At 39.1% G+C, this 7028-nt stretch overlaps 1 pseudogene; it reads left to right on the top strand.

Moving 5' to 3' along the window:
• Positions 1-4418: 4418 nt before the first annotated feature.
• LOC102006520 lies at positions 4419-6711 on the top strand (annotated as a pseudogene).
• The last annotated feature ends 317 nt before the right edge of the window (positions 6712-7028 follow it).

Raw genomic sequence — 7028 nt, 5'->3', positions numbered from 1 at the left:
GAAACTACAGCCAATAAGCCATACAACAGATCTTCTGAGGCTATACTTTCTAATAAAGTTTATATCTAAGCAATTTCTCTATTGCTGCCTACACCAGATTCTGGAGCCAGTATTTTACTTATCCTTGATTCAAATTTTTACACTCTAATACAGAGATATCACACTGTATTTGTCTTTCTATTTCTTGTTTACTTTACTTAACATAATGTCCTCCAGGTTAAGTCACACTGTTCCAAATGACAAGTTTTCCTCTTTTTTAAGGCTGAATAGTTATGACTTTATACATTATGTATATATATGCTATTTCTCTCATCCTTTCATTTCTTTTGTATTTTAAAAAGAATAAAATATAATTTCTTGATGGACATGCAGATCAACTTTATATATTGGCTATTATGCATAGTCCTGGAATAAACATGGAAGAGCAGGGGTGTCCTTGAGAGATTGGAAGGCAGCTATGCCCACCACTATATCACCAACACATATGCCTTAAGAGATTAATTGATTTCCTTTAAAATATGTTAGTTTACTTGTAGTGTTTCTGAAACAGTAATGGCTTTCTACCGTACAGAATATTTCATATGCAGTGCTAACACAGAACTAAAGACTTAGTCCCTGTTGCACGTGGTTTAACCAGACGATGACCTGCTCTTGGGAGTTCTTATACGCCCTCATAATTCACTCACATTGGCTGATTGCGCCCACAGGTATCACTGTGGTCGTGTTCCATACCTGTAGACCTCCCTGGGGCAGTGAAGATTGTTGCTCTCTCTATTCCACTTGCATCACTCAGTGCACTGGCAGGAGACTGGCTATTGGAGACCTCCAAAGTATTATAGTTGTAGATCATTTTCTCCTTCTTCCTCTCACTAAAGCGGTGACCAATGCTGAGGCAGGAGGATCTAACATTTGATCCCAGCCTGAGTAAATTTATGTATATATGTGTATATATGTATATATAATGTATAATGTATACATTATAATGTATATATGTGTATACATATAATGTATATACACATACATTATGTATTTATGTGCAAATTTATACATAATAAATTATAACAATGAATTAAATAATATATATTATATCATTTAAATATATGTAATTTTTAAAGGGTCTGGGGAAGTTTGTAGCACAGAGTAATGCCCAGTGTAAATGATAAGTATTTGAGGTGATAACCTGCTTACTCTGATTGGTTAATTTCAGAGTTTGCAGAAGTATCAAAATTTCGCATTATATATTGTAAATACATAGAATTGCTATTTTTTAATTAAAACTAAAACAAGACTTTAAAATGAATCTTTCTAGATAAGTTGACTTTTTTATTAGAAAGTTTGTTCTGACAAGTATTGATTGTTTCAAGTTCCTGAGTTAAAGTTTCTGCCCAATTTATGAGTCAGTAGCTAATATGGTAAAATTATAAAATTTACCTGCTTTTTGAATCACTGCATGAAATGTGATAATGAAAAGGAGTATTTAATATAGTTCGATAACAGGTTTTATTGTAAAAAATGGCATGAAATTAAACCCTGGAGGTAAATGACATTGGAAATAACTTTCCAGGTGTAGATGGTGTTGATATCTTCATAGTATTTGAGACTTGACATCTTTCTTAAAAAAATTAAATTGTTAAAATTGCTACCGATCTAAAACAGGGTAGCAGACCTGATCTGTCATGAAGTTTTTCTTTTTTAGTATTCAGTAAACCATAGTCGCTTTTTATGAAAAAAACACTGATAAAATATAAGTGAGATATCTTCATAAGTATTTGTAGGTTCTTAAATGAAATTATAAATAATAATTTATCAATTTTTTAATTTCTGATTTTCAGGGTTTGATCAGGAGTCTTCGAGGAAATGGTTCAGTAATAGGTAAAGCAAAGTAGAATAGAAATAATCCTGGATAATTTTTTTTTAAATTTTATTTGAAAGACAGTAATAAATGAGACACAAGCAAACAAAAAATAGACAATAATCCTGGATAATTTGACTCCCATTGATGAAGAATAGATGCTAAATGGCGACCGAACCTATTCAATTCTGGTCAAGTTGGACAACATGATGAGTTAATAACAGATTATGAAGAACTGAAAAAGTTGAAACTCTTTTGTCTACAACTTTAATAAATAAACAAATAATATTTAATTAGAGGAAATAGGGAGTTGTCTCTTTTACAGAACATGATCTCCAGTGAGTAAATCTGTAGGTAATTCTTGAGACAGAAAACATTATTATGGGTCATCATGAAGGTTGTTTGAGGTAAAACTGATTAGAATGTTCTTACAAGTATTATGACTAAATTGCATTTGAAAGTTTAAATTATTAAAATAGCCATTCATTCAAAGTCTCTCTTTTTATTTTTGATGGTATCACTAATTAAACCAAACATCTTCACACTGAACTAGATCCCTAGAACTTTTTGCTTTTATTTTGAAACTGGATCTCACTCAGTTTTCTAGGATGGGCTGGAATTTGTGACCCTCTGTCCTTAATCCCTCCCAGTGCTAGAATTACAGTTAACTTACACTAGACTCTGCTCAAAATAAATTTTATTTGAATTCTTTTCAATTTCTGATTTCGATCCTCCTTTGCAAGGCAGGGATATAAGATGTTTGTCTAAGATGTCTACATCCCAGTTACATTTATGACAGAATGACCACCCATTATTTATATGCTCAGTATTCGAACTTGTGCAGAAACAGAGCCAAGATGCAGTCACAGTCCCATAATGGTGGTGGTAAGTTCTAGGAAATGCTCAGTTAGGAGATTTAGTAGTAGTGCGTAAGTCACAGAGTATATTTACTAAAAGAAGATGACTAGTGTCATTAGGTCACATAACATTATGGGGTCATCATCACATATGTGATTCATCATTGATCAAATCACCTTTATGCAGCACATGGCTGTACATATACTCCCATATGTATAAGTATATATGCATGTATGCCAATGATATATTTAAGTAAAATAGGCAAAATAATATTCAAATAATCAATATATGTGTATCCATACACATTTATGTGCATACAATTAAGGAAACATCTTACCATGTGCTCTCTGAAAGCTGGAGAATCAGAAAAGCCAGTGATGTGATCCAGCCTGAGTCAAAATGTGTGAGAGCTGGAGGACAGGATGTAGCTCCCACTTCAGGTCTGAATGAATAAAAACAAAATCTCCAGAAACAGGAGTTCTCAACTCAAAAAAGAGTAAGAATTTATTCTTCCTTCATTTTTTTCCTACAAGTTAGGCCCCATCATGGTCTAGAATTAGAAATGGATAAAAATGGTACCACAAACTTCATATTTGGAAAGTGATTTGATCATGGGAGGTCGTAGTTGACTTATTATTAAAAGATGGAGCCTGGGTGAAGGTGGATCATTGCAGCCATGACCTGGAAGGATTTCCTCTTGTCTCTGGCTCTTCGCTCTCTTTCTGCTTCCTGGCTGCCAAGGAGTACTTCTCTCTCCACCAGGCCCCTCTGACATCCTTCTGACCATGGATTCAAAGTGTGAGCCCCAAAACAGAGTGTCCTTATTATGTGTGTTTAGTATTAAATTGTGTGTCCACTGATAAAGAAAATAGTTAAGACGGGCCCTAAATGCAAAGGACACTGCTGACCCACAGGGATCTTTTCTCAGCATACTGAATTAAATTCCAATTTCTCCTTAAACACCCTCAGAGACATATCCAAAAGGAATGTTTTACCAGCTTTTTATGCAACCTTTATCCCAGTCAATTTGAAACATAAAATTTGCCATCACACATTCCAAGCTGGGAAGGCTCCCTGGAATCTATTACTCTCTATTCATGATTTTTGTTTTTCATAAAAATCTAGGTCCATTCAATAATGACATAGACCTAAGGAAATCGCTGAGGGAAAGGTGAAGGGGGTATGTGATTATGTAGTTAAAACAATATAAGGCAGGTCACATCACAAGTTTTTTTGCTTGTTTTGATATTTGATGCAGGGTCTTGCTATGTAGTCCAGGCTGGCCTTGAACTCACTGTGAAGCCCAGGCTGCCCTGGAACTCACAACAGTCCTCCTGCCTCAGGATCCCCAGTGCTGGGATTATAGGCGTATACCACCACGCCCTGCCACAGTGTAGGTATAAAATGCTAGAAAGCTCTGCGTTCTCCTTTGCATCCGGCAAACCCGCGCAGCTCACAGCTCCGGAGGGCACTGATTCTCCAAGCCCACCCCATTTCTGCTCCAGAAGCTGGGCACAGCCACGCGCAGCTAGCTGGGGAGGGAGGCGGCCGCCTGGCCAACTTTTCACAGGCCCACAATCGCCCGGTGTTTCAGGCAGGAAAAAAACGCCTGCTGTGATGGTGGAGCCCAGCCCGGCTGTCTGCCTTCTGAGGTCTCCTGGCTGGGCGAGGCCTGTAGAGCTGTCTCCAGTCCTGCTGCAGCGGGTAGATGGTGGTCGTGGTCAGAGCTTTGCAGGAGCAGCTAGAAAAGGCCAAAGAGAGCCTGAAACACGTGGATGAGAACGTTCGCAAGCTCACTGGTCGGGATCCGAATGACATGAGGCCCATCCAAGCCAGGTTGCTGGCCCTTTCTGGTCCTGGTGGAGGCAGAGGATGTGGTAGTCTATCGCTGAGGCGTGGATTCTCAGATGGTGGAGGAGGACCCCCAGCCAAACAGAGAGACCTTGAAGGAGCAGTGAGTAGGCTGGGTGGAAAGTGTTGGAAAAGAGGAGAATCACGCCAAGAAAGCGATCCAGAGCATGATGATGTTAAAAAGCCAGCATTGCAGTCTTCAGTTGTAGCTACCTCCAAAGAGCGCACACGTAGAGACCTTATCCAGGATCAAAATATGGATGAAAAGGGAAAGCAAAGGAACCAGCGAATCTTTGGCTTGTTGATGGGTACTTTTCAAAAATTTAAACAAGAATCCACTGTTGCTACTGACAAGCAAAAGAGGCGCCAAGAAATTGAACAAAAACTTGAAGTTCAGGCAGAAGAAGAGAGAAAGCAGCTTGAAAATGAGAGGAGAGAGCTATTTGAAGAGAGGTGCGCTAAGCAGACAGAGCTGCAGCTTTTGGAGCAAAAGGTTGAGCTTGCACAACTGCAAGAAGAGTGGAATGAGCATAATGCCAAGATAATTAAATATATACGAACTAAGACAAAGCCCCATTTGTTCTATATTCCTGGAAGAATGTGTCCAGCTACCCGAAAACTAATAGAAGAGTCACAGAGAAAAGTGAATGCTTTATTTGAAGGTAGACGCATCAAATTTGCAGAACAAATAAATGAAATGGAGGCTAGACCTAGAAGACAATCAATGAAGGAAAAAGAGCATCAGGTGGTGAGTAACAAAGAACAGAAATCTGAATGAGAAGAGAAAAATGTGGCTCCATGAGAGTAAGAGTTGCAGGACACAGGTCATCAGCACAATGACATAGAAATAGAGGAAGCATGAGAGGAAGAGGAAAAGCAAGTAGGTACAGTTTATAGTGATGCAGAGAAAGAACAGGAAGAGGAGCAACAGAAACAGGAAATGTAGGTTAACACGGAGAAGGAGACTGAGGTAAGAGAGAGTGAGGAGAAGCAGGATAGTCAGGCTGAAGAAGTGATGGATATGGTAGAGATGGTAAAGAATGTCAAAAATGTAATCACTGAGCAGGAGGTAATGGAAACTAATCAAGCTGAAAGTATGGATCCTTCAGAAAATGCAACTAGCAAAGAACTGGAGCCAGAGGTGGAGCTTGAAGTTCAGCCAGATCAAGAATGTAAATCTCTTTCTCTTGGAAAAGAGAATGTTAGTGCTGTAGAAATGGAAAAGGAAAGGAAAGGAAAATAAGGAAAAGAATCTGAGCCTCAACTTGAGCCTATGGCTCAGTCTCAGCCCCTGCCTCAATGCCAAGCTCAGCCCCAGCCCCAGCCCCAGCCCCAGCCAGTATCCCAGCCCCAGCCTGTCCCTCAGCCTGAGACTCTGCCATCAGCTGTTTTACAGCCATCACCTCAGGTCATTGAGGATCAAGGAAACTTACTACCTGAGTGGAAGGAGTTTCCTTCCACTGTAGAATCTGTGAAACTCACGGAGGAGCTGGGACAGCCAGTCTTGATATTTTCAGAAAGTAAAAAAAAAAAAAAAACTAAAACTATGAGCAGAAGTAGAGGTCGTGGTAGAAATAAAACAAACAAGAGTAGAAGTCGAAGCAGCAGCAATATTAGTTCTAGTAGCAGTTCAACTAGTAGCAGCAGTCGAAGCAGTTCCAGCAGCGGCAGCAGTAGTTGTCCTAGCAGCTCCAGCAGCAGCTCCAGCAGCAGCTCCAGCACCAGCAGGAGCAGCAGCAGAGACAGTAGCAGCAGCACTTCTAGTAGTAGTGAAAGTAGAAGTGGGAGTAGAGGCCTGGGACATAATAGGGACAGGAAGCACAGGAGGAGTTTGGGTCTGAAGCAGAGGGATGTTTCAGGACTAGAAAGAAGTCACAAGGGGCTGGGGATTTAGCTCAGTGGCACAGCGCCTGCCTGGCAAGAGTGATGTCCTGAGTTCAATTCCTGGTACCAGAAAACAAAACAAAACAAAACAAAAAAGAAGTCACGAATCTTCCAAACGTGGTAGTAGTAGAGATGCAGAAAGATCAAAGGATAAGAATTCCCGGTCCTATAGAAAGAGGTCTGTACCCGACAGTAGTCAACCTGGCAAAAGTTCTTCAAGAAGTGAAAGAGACCGAAAATAAGACAGGAAAGACAAAAGACATTAATGGAAGAAGCCTGGCTTTCTTAACCTCTTTACAGCAGAAGATTTCTTGATGAGTAAAAGGATTACCTCTCTTTGTAAGCAGGATGCTGCTTTAAGAAAATACATGGTATAAAAAAATCTTTTGGAAAATACAGACTGTTTACTGGACATTCTTGTACTTTTTGCATAATTTGTGAGAGTTATTTGTCAAAATTATGTGAGGTAAAAATAATAATAATAATAAAGATTAACATCCCTTGCCATCTTTTAAAAATATACACTCTTCAGCAAGAATCTGTATATTTTAATAGGTAAATCTTTGAGTCTGTTCCCTTCTAC

This window comes from Chinchilla lanigera, unplaced genomic scaffold (assembly GCF_000276665.1).
Source record: "Chinchilla lanigera isolate Chin_1 unplaced genomic scaffold, ChiLan1.0 scaffold00001, whole genome shotgun sequence".
In the NCBI taxonomy this organism is placed as follows: Eukaryota; Metazoa; Chordata; class Mammalia; order Rodentia; family Chinchillidae; genus Chinchilla; species Chinchilla lanigera.
This window is presented reverse-complemented; position numbering and strand designations above follow the sequence as displayed.